At 41.5% G+C, this 14,634-nt stretch overlaps 1 protein-coding gene and 1 long non-coding RNA gene across 16 annotated transcripts in view; one reads left to right on the top strand and one right to left on the bottom strand.

Annotated features, from left to right (window-relative positions):
- The window catches only part of ZNF133 (zinc finger protein 133), a 29,127-nt gene extending 28,413 nt beyond the window's left edge, over positions 1-714 (bottom strand). For 10 of the 15 annotated variants that reach the window (XM_063659256.1, XM_063659260.1, XM_054466985.2 and 7 more), the window contains exon 1: positions 339-714. The gene's annotated coding sequence lies outside the window, so the exon portion shown is untranslated. The remainder of the gene's footprint in view (positions 1-338) is intronic. The other 5 variants (XM_063659257.1, XM_063659261.1, XM_063659262.1 and 2 more) reach the window with 4 other exon arrangements.
- The window catches only part of LOC129021514 (uncharacterized), a 172,135-nt gene that overhangs the window by 65,100 nt on the left and 92,401 nt on the right, over positions 1-14,634 (top strand). The gene's annotated exons all lie outside the window — the stretch shown is intronic.

Raw genomic sequence — 14,634 nt, 5'->3', positions numbered from 1 at the left:
TCAGCGACCCCCTTTCCCAATACCCGATTTCAGCCAATGCCGAACCTGTCCCCACCCACAAGAACCCTAGGAGAGATAGCCCGATCCCCCACCCATCACCATCCAGTTTCACGGATGGGCTTCACCCAACTCCCCTGGAGATGCACGCCCACACCCCCAAAATAAGACATCTGGGAGAGGACGGCCTGCGCCACGCCAGCGCGTTCCCACCACAGTCACCACCCCCGCGCCACCCGCACGGTCCCCAAATTCAGCTCATAGTCCAGCCTTTCGGGACCTTCCTTTTCGCTCAGAAAAGGGTACGGCTGCGGCAAGGGTCCCGCGGGAGCCTCACTCACCAGCGCCACCAAAGAACAAGGGTTCGCTCCAGCCACCAGCTGGGGAGCTCCTCCAGCGGGGCGCCAGGACTACACTACCCCGAATCCTCGGCACCGCGCCCGGACCACACCTCCCAGGATGCTCGGCGCCACCAGGCCCGCCCTGAAGGCCGGCAGCGGCCATTGGTCTCTGACGGATCCGTTTCTGAGGAACACGCTCCGGTCACTGGAGAATGGCCACTGTGGCACCTGAATTCTCCCTCTTTTTTCTTAACCACGTGCATAAAACACGTAGAAGCTCCCGAGAAGAGTGCCTGGCCCTACTGTGACTCTCCCTCTCAGCGCCTCTGTCTCGAAAACTACACTTCCCAGTGACCCCTGGAGCGACTTCCGCACCCGGTACCGGCCCCGCCCCTTGGCGCGCGGAAATGACGTTTCGGGGCGCATCTGTTAGGCTTTTGGGGTTGGCAGAGGTGTACGGCTGGCTGACCGAGGTTTTTCAGGTGCTGGTTGGTGTTGCAGCGGCCTCTGGTCTCCCTGGCTCCAGCCGCCCGCTTAGAAAGTCACGCCCTGTATTTCTAAGCACCGGGCGAACGTCATCTCGTATACCCTTTAGCTCCATTTAAAGCTTTGAAAAGGCCGAGCAGTCTTCCCGAAGTCTCACATCCCGTACGAGGTAGCCCCGATTCTGAGCCCACGCCCTAAACCCGAATACACCTTTTCCGGTGCCCTGAGACCTTTTTCTTCTTTTTGAAATCCACGAAGTTATGGTTAAACTCTCATCTCCTGAGAAGCAGAAGCCTCATTCTCAGGCCAGAGCTTGGCCTGCCGTCGGCTTGAATCTCTAGGTCTTTGTCCGGGATCCTGGTTGAGAACAAGGTTACGCTGGTGCCATCTGGGACGCCCCAACTGGGGAACTCGAGGGGAAGACCCACTTCACTCTTGAGAGGGCTTTTCCACCCGTGCACCCTCTCACTGCCCTTCACCTTCCTCAGATAGGCTTTCTGAAACTTTGTCATTCTCTTGGAAGACCAGGAAAATGACTGCTGTCTGAAGGGCCAGGGAGATGAGAATTTCCTAAAATTCTTTTTTAGCTCTCAGAGGATGAATCCATTCCCTTCTCGTACCCCGAGGCTACATTATTTATTGTGAATTCAGTTCAGTCCTGGCTCCGGAGACATGTCCAGTGTCAATTGGATTCATCCCTCAACATCATTCTCTGCCTCATGAGTTAGTTATCACCAAGAAATTAGTTGTTAATACACATAAAGGTTCAGAACAACAATGCAGGGATGCCCGTGTTCAAGTGTTCACTTGTGCTGGCTGTACGATAAAGACACAGATGGCTGACATCTCTTAAGCCTGGAAATGAAGACTTACAGGATGAGGTGCTGCCTGAGGAATTAGGCAAGATGAGGAGTTGGAAGAATACAGACGAGTAAGGAAGAGTGTAGGAAGTGTGAACAGAATCTCAGGGTCTGAGCCACTGGGTGGACTGTTGTGACCACAGTGAGATTTTCAGCAGCGCGTGGTCTTGCATCCAGCTGATTTGCGTATAGACAGGGATGCTAGATGTCCACCGTCTAGATGCATACCTCTGTCATACAGATATTTGGTGTGTCCAGCCTCCAGTTTCATCTTTGAAAGACCTCAGCATTTAATAATTAGGAGTTTCCATCTAGAAATCTGGATTGCCTGCTTTCTAAAACACTCTTTGCTGCCGTGTCCTCTTTTTCTCCTGGCACTTCCCACCCACTCCATGCCATACCTCATCAGGAATACCCTTAGCTCCTCTGAATCCATCCGGTCCTTCAAGACCAAATACCTAGCTCTCTTTCATGAAACCTTCCCTGATCACTATCCTATAGTGACTTCTTGAGACTCTTGTAACCCTGGCTGTACTTGGGAGCTTTTAAAAATACAATGCCTGAACACCACCCCAAGAAATGAGTTTGCAATGGAGCCTGGGCATCCATTATTCATAACAGAGCTGCTTTCCTCTTGAGAAGGGAAGATATTGTGGAATAATGTAGAAGAGAGATCTTGTTTTGGAAAGTCAGAAGTTTAGTTATTGGTTAGTTGTTGCTATTTCTGAACCATATACCTCGGTAGATCATTTAACCCAGCGCTCTCAAAAACATGCATACATGTCACCTGGGATTTTGTAAGCAGCAAATTCTGAGTCAGCATGCCTGATGGGGCCCAAGCATCAGCATTTCTAATAAGCTTCCAGATGATGCTGGTACTGCTTGTCTTCGGACCAGATCAGGTAACCAGGCTTTAAACCAATCAGGGGCTCAGATCCTTAAATTGAATATAAGCAGCTAGATTAAAGAATCTCCAAATTCCTCAATCTCAGAAAGACCATGATTCTATACTTATGTTTTGTTTTAATATGTTGTCTATTAAATGTAAAGCACCTCAAGGTTAGGAATTGTGTTTTCATTTGTAAAGCCTATAATAGCCAGACTAGGATCTCAACAAATGATGTTGGTTGGATAGTGAACAGGGTTAATGGTCTTGGAATCCAAGCTCCAGAGTTACAGTCAAAAGCAGGACCTAGATATTCTACCTATCTTCCCCAAGGCAGCCCTCTTGCTCCCTTGTTTTCAACGTGAGCACACGTGTCAACAGAGTGAGCGGAGCTGTGTTTGGCATAATGGTTTTTCATGGTATTCAAGGTTGTGGCTATGGATTTCATCTAAGAGGTATGAAGGCTGTGGAGTCCTGCTCAGAAGGACCTGTTCTGGGAGATGGTGCTGGAAAACTATAACAGTCTGGTCTCACTGGGTGATAATGGCTTCTCTTCCAGCTTAAAATCTGACCCACTGAGCAGATTAAATCCCTCATGCTGGAAAGGCAGCGCATGGAGCAGCTGCCAGATATAGCTGACTTTTGCCTTTTGAACTTGAGAACAAAGACAGGTTATTCATGTTTCCCCAGGGAAGGTCAGGTTTTTTTGTTTGTTTGTTTGTTTTGGTATAGTTGAGAATGGGTAGATAGGGGTGTGTGTGTGTGTGTGTGTGTGTGTGGGTGCACACACACTGCTCTTGAGAATTTGCTTTGTCTTTGGTTCTCAGCAGTTTGACATTCATGTGTCTAAATCATTTGTTGTTGTTTGGAATTAATCCAGTTTGAGGTTTATTGAGATTCTCTAATCTGTTAGCCAATGTTTTTCATTAAATTTAGGAACTTTAGCTGTCATTATCTTTAAATAATTCTCAGTTTCTTCTCATTTTGGATAATTCTTTCTCAATTTTAACATTTAATTCTTTCTCAATTTCTTCTCCTTTTGAGTCTCCACTTATACATATGTTAGACCATTTGATATTGTTCCTGAAGCTCTATCCAATTTTCTTCAGTATGTTTTTCTGTTTGCCAGATTAGTTTCTGTTGACCTGTCTTCAGGTTCACTGAACCTTCCTTTTGCCATCTTCAATCTTTTAAGCCCATCTAGCAAATTTTAAATTTTTATTTATTACATTTTTAGTTCTAGAATTCCCACTTGTTTCTTTCTAAAATAATTTCCACTGAGATTTCCACCCCCATTTGTTTCTTTGTGATGTATGTATTTTTCTTTAATATGTTTATACTAGTTTCTGTAAAGTCTGTGTGCTGAAACCTCTGGACCATCTCGGGATCTATTTCTGTGACTGCCTTTTTTTCTTAACAGTGGGTCACACTTCCTGTTTTTTTCTGCATGACTAGTAATTTTAAAGTTTTTTATGCAGGACATTTTTTATGGCATATTCTAAATTCTCTTATGTTCGTCTGAAAGTCCTTTTTATACCTGTAGGCAGTTTAATTACTGGATGAATGTTTTCAACTTGTGCAGGCTTCATTTTATTCTTTGTTAGGATAGATCTTTGAAAGGTCAAAGTGTTTACCAGGCTTCTCTAACTTGCAGGACTCAAACTCCAAGTTCTTTGACCCATGCAGATATTTTTAAGTCCTTAATTTAGTTCCAGTTAGAGCGTATCTAGAGAAGACCTTACTATAAGATGTGGTCCTTATTTTATGGCATGGCCTCTCTGGTTTCTCAGCTGAATGAAGTGTTAATGAGGTTTGTTTATTCTGATTGGGCTGGAATGCCTACACTCACCAGCCCTGCTAAACTTCTAATATTTCCATTCTTCTCTCAAGCAGCTGTTTTCTGGTAATCATTGCATATTTGCCCTCCACAAGCAAAGCTCAACTTCAGCTGAGATGGGCTTTCCCCCCTTTGCACAGCTGCCTCCTTTCTGAGACCTACCCTACCAGTGTCATCTGCTTCACCATCCCCAAAGTCTTTTTTGCCTCCTCATCTCAGTGAGACCAGTGTGCCTTGCCCCCACCATCCTGTATCATGGTCAGGAAATTGTCCCCAAGCAGTTAGCCAGGGCAAATCTAGAACTCACTTTCTGAATTTACCATCTCTCAGGGATCACAATTTTGTGCAACCTACAGTCCAGGGCCTGAAAATAGTTGCTTTATACTTTCCCCAGTGTTATGGTTATTTATAATGGGAGTGATCATCTGATACCAGTTATTCCATCATGGCCAGCAGAACAAATTAATTTGATAACTACTGTAAGTCACAAAATTTATATTTATTTCTCTGGCTATCCTAGATCTAGGACAAATCCTCACATAGGCAGCTAATTTGTTATAATCAATAAGACCATAGTTACATAAGGAACTTTAACTGGTTGTTGGGTTTGTAGCCCTTTCTCTGAAATACTAGTGAGGTACCTTTTATTAGAATATCAACAAAAAAATCAGCTGCAAGTTTAATAAGATTCACCCATTTAAAAAGTCAATTTATGTTTCTGCTTAACTCACAGAAATATACCTCAAAGGTTAATGATATTCAGTAACCAGTTTTGAAGTAAAATAAAATTAGTTTAAAGGGTTAAAAAATTTTAAGATATGTGATTGGTATAACTATTCTTGGAAATACAACATGAATATTTCAACTACAAGGTCTTTTACCTTTTCTGTAAAGACATTGTTCTGATGATTATGGGACATAACTAATTATACTCTTTATATTCAATTAGTTAGTCGGTGTCCTTGTGCTGGTTGAATTAATTACACTTTTAAATTGTAACTGCAGGCATATTTTGTTACCTCAGCCCCCTGCCATCTGAGAAATACACTTAAAGAATGTACCAAATTTACTCTGGTTGTACCCTTCCTGGCTTGAGGTATTCATGCCAAGGTATGATTACCACACAATGTCAGTCTTGGAAAGAAGAAGGAGTCTGCCCCCGAGAAATAGTTTTATGTCAAGATTTGATTTAGTGTATCTACACTCCCTAGTGAGATCTCAGATGACTTAATTCTTTCTCATCAATGTGCCTGTTGAAGTGCAGACTTCTCAGGAGTAGTTGGAGATACTGATTTTTATTGTTTTGTGTGCGAGTTTCTCTCTTGGTTTTGAGTGCCTGAATTTAGTAAGATACACTTACTTGAAGCCTGTCCATTACAATGGCAATTACTGCATGTGTAATCTGCGTCTACTATACAAACTTAGCAGAAGAGCTTTACGCCATTTGCTGCAAAGGTGTTATACAAAGGCATTGCCTTGGGATATTTATGGACCAAACAAGGTGGCATTTGTGTGCTGGCTGTCACTTCTGATTGTATTTGAATACATGCTTCTGAATAATAAAGTTCAGAAAACAGGCCAATTTGTTGTCCCAGAAAGGATACATTCAGCTGTTAGATTTTCTTTGTAGCTTGGTTTGGCCAAATAGGAAGTTTGTTTAAGGAGTCTCCGCAAATGTTAGTTATACTATTTTTGTCTTTGTTCCTAATTGTTGCTGCTGTCAAGTATGTTGTTAACAGGGTATTAATACTTTGGCAGAGATACCACCTCATCAGTTCTAACCACAGATGATTCTGTATCAAAAAGAAATTGAAGTGACTCTGATAGAAACAAATCATGTGAGAATGATAACAAAAAACAACATGGAGGTGTAGAACTGGAAACCTGATAACTTGGCTAATATTTGTGTGGTCATCCAATCATTTTAGGGAAAGAAAAGAGCAAAAGAAGAGACAGTAAAGGAAAAGATTCCATTTATAGCAGCACCTGCTTAGAAAATAATAAAACGATGCCATCTCCCCTCAGCTATATCTGTTAAGAACTCTAAACTTTGAATGATCCTAGTAGGGCAAAACTACTTGGCTGTAACTCAATAATTTTTCCTGACCTCTGAAAAATAGAACCTTTTAAACCAATTATGTAACAGTACTATGGGTTCATTCTGACCTATCCAGAGTGCTAGTTTTTAATCCATAATGAACACAGCCACAGTGAAACTCTACCTCCTAACATTTAAAAACACTGAAATTTCCCCCTCAGTGAACAACTTGTGAAACTTTTTCAGTGGTGTGTGTAGTAACTCAACCTTTTCACTTCTTTTCTTAAGCCTTGGTAGTTTTTGTTTTACATTAGAAACAAAACAAGAATACTATATGTGAAAACCAAAATTCTGATCATAGCAAATCCATTGTATTTAATGACTTTATCATTGAAATAAAAAATTTAAGAGGTAAGGAAACAAAGTCTTCAACCCAAGCTTGAAAAAATATAGCAAAAAGAAACACAAAGGCATAAATGAATACACTGGAAAACAGTGAAACTGATAATACTTGTGAAGCGATTTGGGGCTCAGTACCTGTTAGACAGGATTCATTATTGCTGCTTCCTTATTCTCCTCCAGTGTATGTTCCATCTCACCTTGTTCCTGGCAGCTTCTCACAAGCTCTATTGCAGTTGTTTTCTTTTTTTTTGAGACAGAGTTTTGCTCTTATTGCCCAGGCTGGAGTGCAATGGCACGATCTCGGCTCACTGCAACCTCTGCCACCCAGGTTCAAGCAATTCTCCTGCCTCAGCCTCCTGAGTAGCTGGGATTACAGGCACCTACCACCAAGCCTGGCTAAATTGTTTTGTGTTTTTAGTAGAGACAGAGTTTCACCATGTTGGCGAGGCTGGTCTCAAACTCCTGACCTCAGGTGATCCACCCAGCTCAGCCTCCCAAAGTGCTGGGATTACAGGTGTGAGCCACCGCACCCGGCTGCTCTATTGCACTTTTTCTTTACTGATAGCGTGATTTACCTGTTTAAAGAAACATGCCTTTGGGTAGGTTATTTTTATATTTAAATATATTTTTATTTTTATATATTGAAATGGTTATTTTTTAACTTAGAAAGATACTTTTTTGTAAATTTTAAACCTTTTGTTTGAAAATAATTTCAAACATAACAAAGTTGCAGGTGCAGTAAATGTAACACTGATGCAGTACTTTTAATAACCTACCATCGGTATTCTAATTTGACAACTGACTTGATAATGTGTTTTATAACTTTTTTGTGTGTGTTCTAGTATGGGATCCAGCCTAGGATTAGGTTTAGTTTTCATGATTCTAGTATCCTTTGACCTGGAATATTTTTCTTAGGGTTTGTTTTTCTGTCTTTTAAGAACAGGGTCCTCCTTTTTGGTAGCTGAATGTTTTATTTGGGGGTTGTGTGAGGGGTATCACATTTGGTAGTGCCTGATTTCTGCCTTGTACAGTTACCATTTTTTCGTTTCTAAGACCATCTCTGAGGAGACAATTTAAGACCGTGCATCCATTAATGATTCTTGCCTAGACTAGTTTTTACCCTAATAGTTACAAAGCTGTAATTTCCAATGCCAACACTCCCTCCATATTTTCCAGTCAGCACTAGGCATTCAGGTAGGATGTTATTTTATGAAAGAAAATACAGTATTCAGGTAGCAGTGAGAGAAGGAAAGGCAAATCACTGATCCTAGTGTCACCAGAGCTATTCAGAGGTGCAGAGAGCTGTGAGAGCTTGGAGAAGGGAATATGGGGTGCAGAGTGGCAGAAGGCAAGGTTGGGGCTACATAAGCTTCCTCACCTGCCTGGCCAAGGAGTCTTGACTCGATTCTGCATGTGGCTGAGCTTATAAAATCATAACAACACAAAACCTACCAGCTGCGAAAAGAAACCTTATCAATTTTTTAAAATTTAAATATGGTAGTTCCCCTCCCCTGCCATCCATGGGGGGTACATTCAAGACTGGTTGCCTGAAACCTTGGATAGTACCAAATCCCATATACTGTACATATGTTTTTTGCTATACAAAAAAACTGAAGATACGGTTTAATTTATAAATTAGGCACAGTAAGAGGTTCATAACTAATAATAAAGTAGAACAACTATAACAATATACTGTAACGAAAGTTATGTGGATGTCGTCTCTCAAAATATCTTATTGTACTATACTCACCTATTTTCAGACTGTGGTTGTCCCTGGGTAACTGAAACCTCAGAAAGTGGAACTGTGAATAAGGAGGACTACAGTGCTGCATCCACATGTCCATATATTTAGTATTTTTAGAATAGATTGTCCCTTCATAAGTTAATTTTTTTCCATATTCATAATTGAGCAAGTCTGAGCATTGCATTAATATTTTTTAATGACAATAAAACCAGTAGCAGTGAGGGCAGATCCTAAAGAATGAAGAAATTAAGGGCAATAAGGAAGACGAAGAGAGCCAGGGATGACTTGTAGATCTGGTAAAGACGAAAGAGATTTATTATCAGTGGCAACAGGGAGCTGTTAGAAAACCATCTAATGTAGACCAGAGCTTCTCAAACTTCAGTATTCTGGGGATCTTGTTATGATGCAGATTCTGATTCAGGGGCCCTGAGCTTTCCAGTAAGAGGATGCTCCTGCCCCAGGACAATGTTTGGAGATGTTGGTCCCCAGGATGTACATTGCAAGTGACAGGTCAGGTGTGGATAAAGCAAACCAAGACAGCAGCTGAAGGAGGTTTGTCCTAGAAATGGGTTGACATGATACCTCAGTCTTGATGAAATGAAATAGCCATCATCTAGTGATTCCTTTGGGAATTTGTCCTCCAGTAGTTCTGTTAGGGCCCAAAGATCCTGGTCTGCCTCAGTCTCAGGCACAGCCTACTATTTTTGAAGTTCTTTTCAGGAGCCAGATACAGTGCTTTAGTCACATCACCTCACTGAGCCCTCCAGACAGCCAAATGGAGATGACTTCCTTTTTACGGACAGGATATGGAAGCTCTGTGTTAGTGAATACTTTGCCTAAGGTCATGCAGCCAGTAAGTTGCAGAACTCAAATCTGAACCCTTCTGACTCAGAAACTCTGCTCTTACCACATCTTAATTGAGTGCCCACCACAAACACATGGCTCATGAAATGAATGCCTCATGCTCCCTGCCCTCCAGCAGCTCAGAGTCTAAAGGGAAGGATGCGTCGCAGGTAATTACCATCCAGCCATGTTGGTGGAGAAGAGTACCACCAAGGTATTAGCTTTTCACTCTGCAGGCTTCTTTGGTTAGAACTGTTAAAAATGCCCTTGTACAAAGCAGAACTTTGAACGTTGAATAAGTTGGCATAACATGTTTAAAGGTAATAAATAATTACATCTACCTTAATTCTTTTCATTCCAACATATTGTGACAATTTTCTAATATAAAAGTTGAGAGAATCATACAGTGAATATCCAGATGCCCGCCATAGTTATTTTTTACTATATATCTTTTGTTATACTTTCTGTCATCCCTCTATCCATCCATCAGTTCATCCACTTTTTTGATGCATTTCAAAGTTGCAGACATCAGTCCACCCCTAAATCGTTCAGCATACATTAGAGTTCAGTATTTATTTATGGTTTTTTTAAATTTAAAACATACAACAAAATGCACAGATCTTAAGTGTACTATTCGATGAATCTTGACAAATGCAGACACCCATGAAACCCAAACGCTTCTCGAGATGAGAATATCCCCGCCATTCTGGAAGGTTTCCTCATGCCCTTTCCCAGTCAAACTCAATTCTGTTGCCTCAAAGGCAGTCACCAAATTAGTGATTCTTGTTCTAGAACATCACATAAATGGAATTAGCTTTTTTTTTTTTTTTCCTTTTAGAAGCCTTTTTTTTTTTTTCCTTTGTGTTCTTAGCAAAGAGTTGCAAACGTTCAACACATCCTTACTAGGCTCCAGCTATCTATCTGTAAGAATTTGTTTATAGGATATGTTTGTTTCAGTGGAGTAGCAAGAAGGCTTGAAGTACTGCCAAGGGCACACCCTTCATGCCAAGGCACCCACATCAACGCACTAGATGAAAGAGCATCACAATCCCATGTAAGGGCAGAGTGAGCCCCCCACCCCAGGCTGGGAGATTAATGGGTTACAGCGGTTGGCCCCAACCTAGGGATCTTTGGCTTCCAGATATCCCCAGAATTACCTTTGAACTCCACTATTATTTTTAGTATTTCAAAATATCAAATTGAAATGATACATAAATCTTCCATAGGGCTGCACAGACTAACAAAAGTACTTTTTTTCTTCCTACTGTTGATTGTTATTGTAGAATTATAATAGCGAACATTTCTGGCATATTTATAATGTATCAATCACTGTTTCAAGCATTTCACATTTTAAATTTCATTTGATAATATCAGTAGCGTAACATCTCATACATGGTCATTGTTTCTGTACTTTTTAAAATGAGAAAATGCATTTTTACTCTAAAAGTGTGATTTGCTTGGTAGACTAAAAGCCTTCAAATATGAGGCCTGTGGAGAAAAATAATGAAATGAATGGCTGGACTAAATAGAGGCAAGTCGGCTGGGCGCAGTGGCTCACTCCTGTAATCTCAGCACTTTGGGAGGCCGAGGCGGGAAGATCACAAGGTCGAGAGATCGAGACCAGCCTGGCCAACATGGTGAAACCCCGTCTCTATTAAGTATAAAAATTAGCTGGGCGTGGTGGCGGGCGCCTGTAGTCCCAGCTACTCGGGAGGCTGAGGCAGGGAAAATCGCTTGAACCCGGGAGGTGGAGGTTGCAGTGAGCTGAGATCATGCCATTGCACTCCAGCCTGGGTGACAGAGCGAGACGCCGTCTCAAAAAAAAAAAAAAAAAAAGAAAAGAAAAAAAAATAGAGGCAAGCCTCTCTGATTCTTAAGGAAATCTATGCTTGGGGAACCTTTGTTAACATGTATTGAAAATGTGAATAGTGACATTACAGGAAGTTGAAGGTATAAATCATAAGAAATTGGCACTATAGATTTGTGATTAATTGTTCTTGATTTTTACAAAGGCATAAGAGACTGGAGTTACGAGTTCATTTTCCTCTCGTTACTGAGGGGTCTGGGCCAGGGAGTCTGGTTTCTTCCTCTTTCGAGATTTAACCAATTGTGTGACCGTGGATGAGGCATTTGACGTCTTTGGGCCTCAGTTTCCCATGTGTAATGTGTGGTTTGAACTAGTCGTCTCTAAAGCCCGTTTCAGGAATGAAAAGTCTGTGGTTCTCTGATGTTTGCTCCAAGATGCTCATCCGCTGAAAGCCTTGCCCTGGCTCCACGGGCTTCAGCCCTTTGAACAGAAGAGGGCGCCCTAAACATGGTGATTCCTTCCTTTCCCTGCGGGCCCTTTTGGCAATTCAGGTAGAGGACCGGTGCAAGTGTTCTCTACAGTCAGGATTCAGTTGTCCAGAGGCCAGCATTTTCCCTGGACAGTGGGTAGCTAAGGCCTCAGAGGAAGCCACTGATTTTGCATCTTTCCTAATCTTGTGAGGTTGAAACTTTTAATTATATTTTAACTATGGATATAATTGAAGAAGATGGAAAAAAGACACTATTATAATTCCATAGTCAGTTACTGCTCTAAAATAAAATGCAGATAAGTAATATAGCCATTCTCGTTCTTTTTGACTGGAGGGGGTGGGGTATGGACGTGTCACATATTGTCTCAGGGCCCTCAGGGCATGGCTTCATTCATTCATTCCGTATTTTCTGAGGGTCTACTTGGTGCCAACTACTGTTTGTTTATAGCATCAACCAAACAAAGCCCTTGTCCCCATTGAAGCTAATATTGTATGAGCATTTTCAAAATGGTGGGCTGAAATAGATCTTCAGGCCTCGAAATGCATGCATGCAGCCATATTTGAGCTAACCAAGGGTGTGAAGCTTCCAAACACCAAGTAGTTTCCAAAGGAAATTGCCCAGGGACAGAACATCTGCTTATCAGGAGTTTTGCCACTAGCAAAATGGAGTAATTGGGAAAATGACTGTTGAACAAGTTAAATGTACAGGTACAACTTTTCTTTTCTTTTCTTTTCCTTTATTTTCTTTTTCTGAGACAGACAGTCTTGCTCCATCGGCCAGGATGGAGTGCAGTGGCGCAATCTCCGCTCACTGCAACCTCTGCCTCCCGGGTTCAAGTGATTCTTCTGCCTCCACCTTCCAAGTAGCTGGGACTACAGGCGCATGCCACCATGCCCGGCTAATTTTTGTATTTTTAGTAGAGACGGGGTTTGGCCATGTTGGCCAGGCTGTTCTTAAACTCTTGACCTCAGGTGATCCACCCACCTCGACCTCCCAAAGTGTTGGGATTACAGGCGTGAGCCACCGCGCCTGGCTCAACATTCTTGAAAGAAGGACAAGAAAGCTACGTGCGTTTGTCCACACTGCTCAGTCTCAAGGTAATAATAGGGAGTGGAAGGCTATTAGCATTCAGGCAAACGCAACAGCTAAAGCACCTGTTATGGGCAACAGCACAGGCTGTAGAGTGAGGCTGCCCAAGTTTCAATGCAAGCTCTGCCACTCACCCTCTGGCTGAACTGGGGGAAATTTCTTAACCTGCATGAGGTTCTGTGGGTCATGTGGGGATTCAATGGGTCCACATATTTAAGCCACCAGAACAGTGGCCTCACACACAGTAATTGCTCAGTAAATTTTCACCATACTTATTAATGTGTTTATCAGTATAACCTTAAATTGGTCCCGTTCCTGATTTCTTTTCGTTCTGACTAAATTCTTTTAAATCTTAGATTAAAAGGCTAAATAAATTTGCTTAGCCAGAACAAGAGAAAGGTTTGTTGAGCATCTGCTATTCTGCTGTTCTAGGAACAAGGATTTGGCAATAAATGAGATAGAGCCTCTGTCTTCTCAGGAGCTTACAGCAGACAATAAATACATTAAAAAGCAAACAAGCAAGTTCAGATAGAATGGATTTGAGTAGTATTTCTCTCTTTGGAATGAATTATAACCACATTAAAATCTTACTTGTGATGTTCTTGATGTTACACATTCATGTAAGAGAACATCTTCCACTAAAGGAATTGATGTATGAATCCTAGCAAAAAACTGAGTAAGTCAGGATATCTTCTGGCTTTCTTTTCCAGTTTCACAGGACATAAGCAGAAACTGGAGATGCTACACATTCTCTTTTGGTAGAAGAGTGTTGCACTTGACTACAACAAGATTTTAAGCCTGATTATTATATCTTGAATTGTGTTTGTTCACAATTCAAACTGGCTAAAGGCTGAATTCCAGGCTGATATTCTTAGTGTGGTTCCAGCAACTGGAAAATGGATTGTGTTTCCTTTCAGCCTTCTAATTCCTGGGTGAAATGAATAATACGGTCATGTACCACGTAATGACATTTCCTGACTGCATATATGACGGTGGTCCCATAAGATTACAAATACCGTATTTTCACTCTACCTTTTCTATGTTTAGGTATGTTTAGAAACATGAATGCTGTGTTTCGATATGTTTAGACAAACAATTACTTAGTATTATGTTACAGTTGCCTACAGTTTTCAGTAGTAACAAGCTGTACAGGTTTGTAGCCTAGGAGCAATAGGCTTTACCATACAGCCTGGGTGTGTAGTAGGCTATGCCATCTGGGTTTGTGTAAGTCACTCTATGATGTCATCTAGGTTTGTGTAAGTCACTCTATGATGTTCGCACAATAAAGTTGCCTAACGATACTTTTCTCAGAATGTTTCCCCATCATTAAGCAATACATGACTGTATGTTACTGCTGTTATGTTTCATAGCAGCCAGCCATCTTCAGCAGAAAGGGAGTTTCTAGCAGCCCAGACAGTATCTTTGTGCAAATTAGAAAAAGATGCTCCCTTCCTTAAGGCATTTTTCTGCCATCTACCTGAAATTTTTTGTAATAAATATTCATTTCTACAAATATTCAGTGCACACCCATTCAACCATATCAAACAGCTCCCCTAATAGGTCTAATGAAGTCCTTCGAAGGGAGAAGCAGAAGAACAATTTATACTATAACTTTATTTTTAATTGCCTTCTTTTTACCCTTTCGCCTTGTAACCAGTGTGACAAAACACATTCTTGTCACCTCCAGGCAGACAAAAAGATGCATACCAGTGATTAGTAAATCTATACCAGATCCTAGGAATTGAGTACATCCTTGGGAGCGGAAGGAGACAGTCAGTTAATATCTAGATGACTACCACAAACAAGCAAGGAA

This window comes from Pongo pygmaeus, chromosome 21 (genome assembly GCF_028885625.2).
Source record: "Pongo pygmaeus isolate AG05252 chromosome 21, NHGRI_mPonPyg2-v2.0_pri, whole genome shotgun sequence".
Classification (NCBI taxonomy): domain Eukaryota; kingdom Metazoa; phylum Chordata; class Mammalia; order Primates; family Hominidae; genus Pongo; species Pongo pygmaeus.
This window is presented reverse-complemented; position numbering and strand designations above follow the sequence as displayed.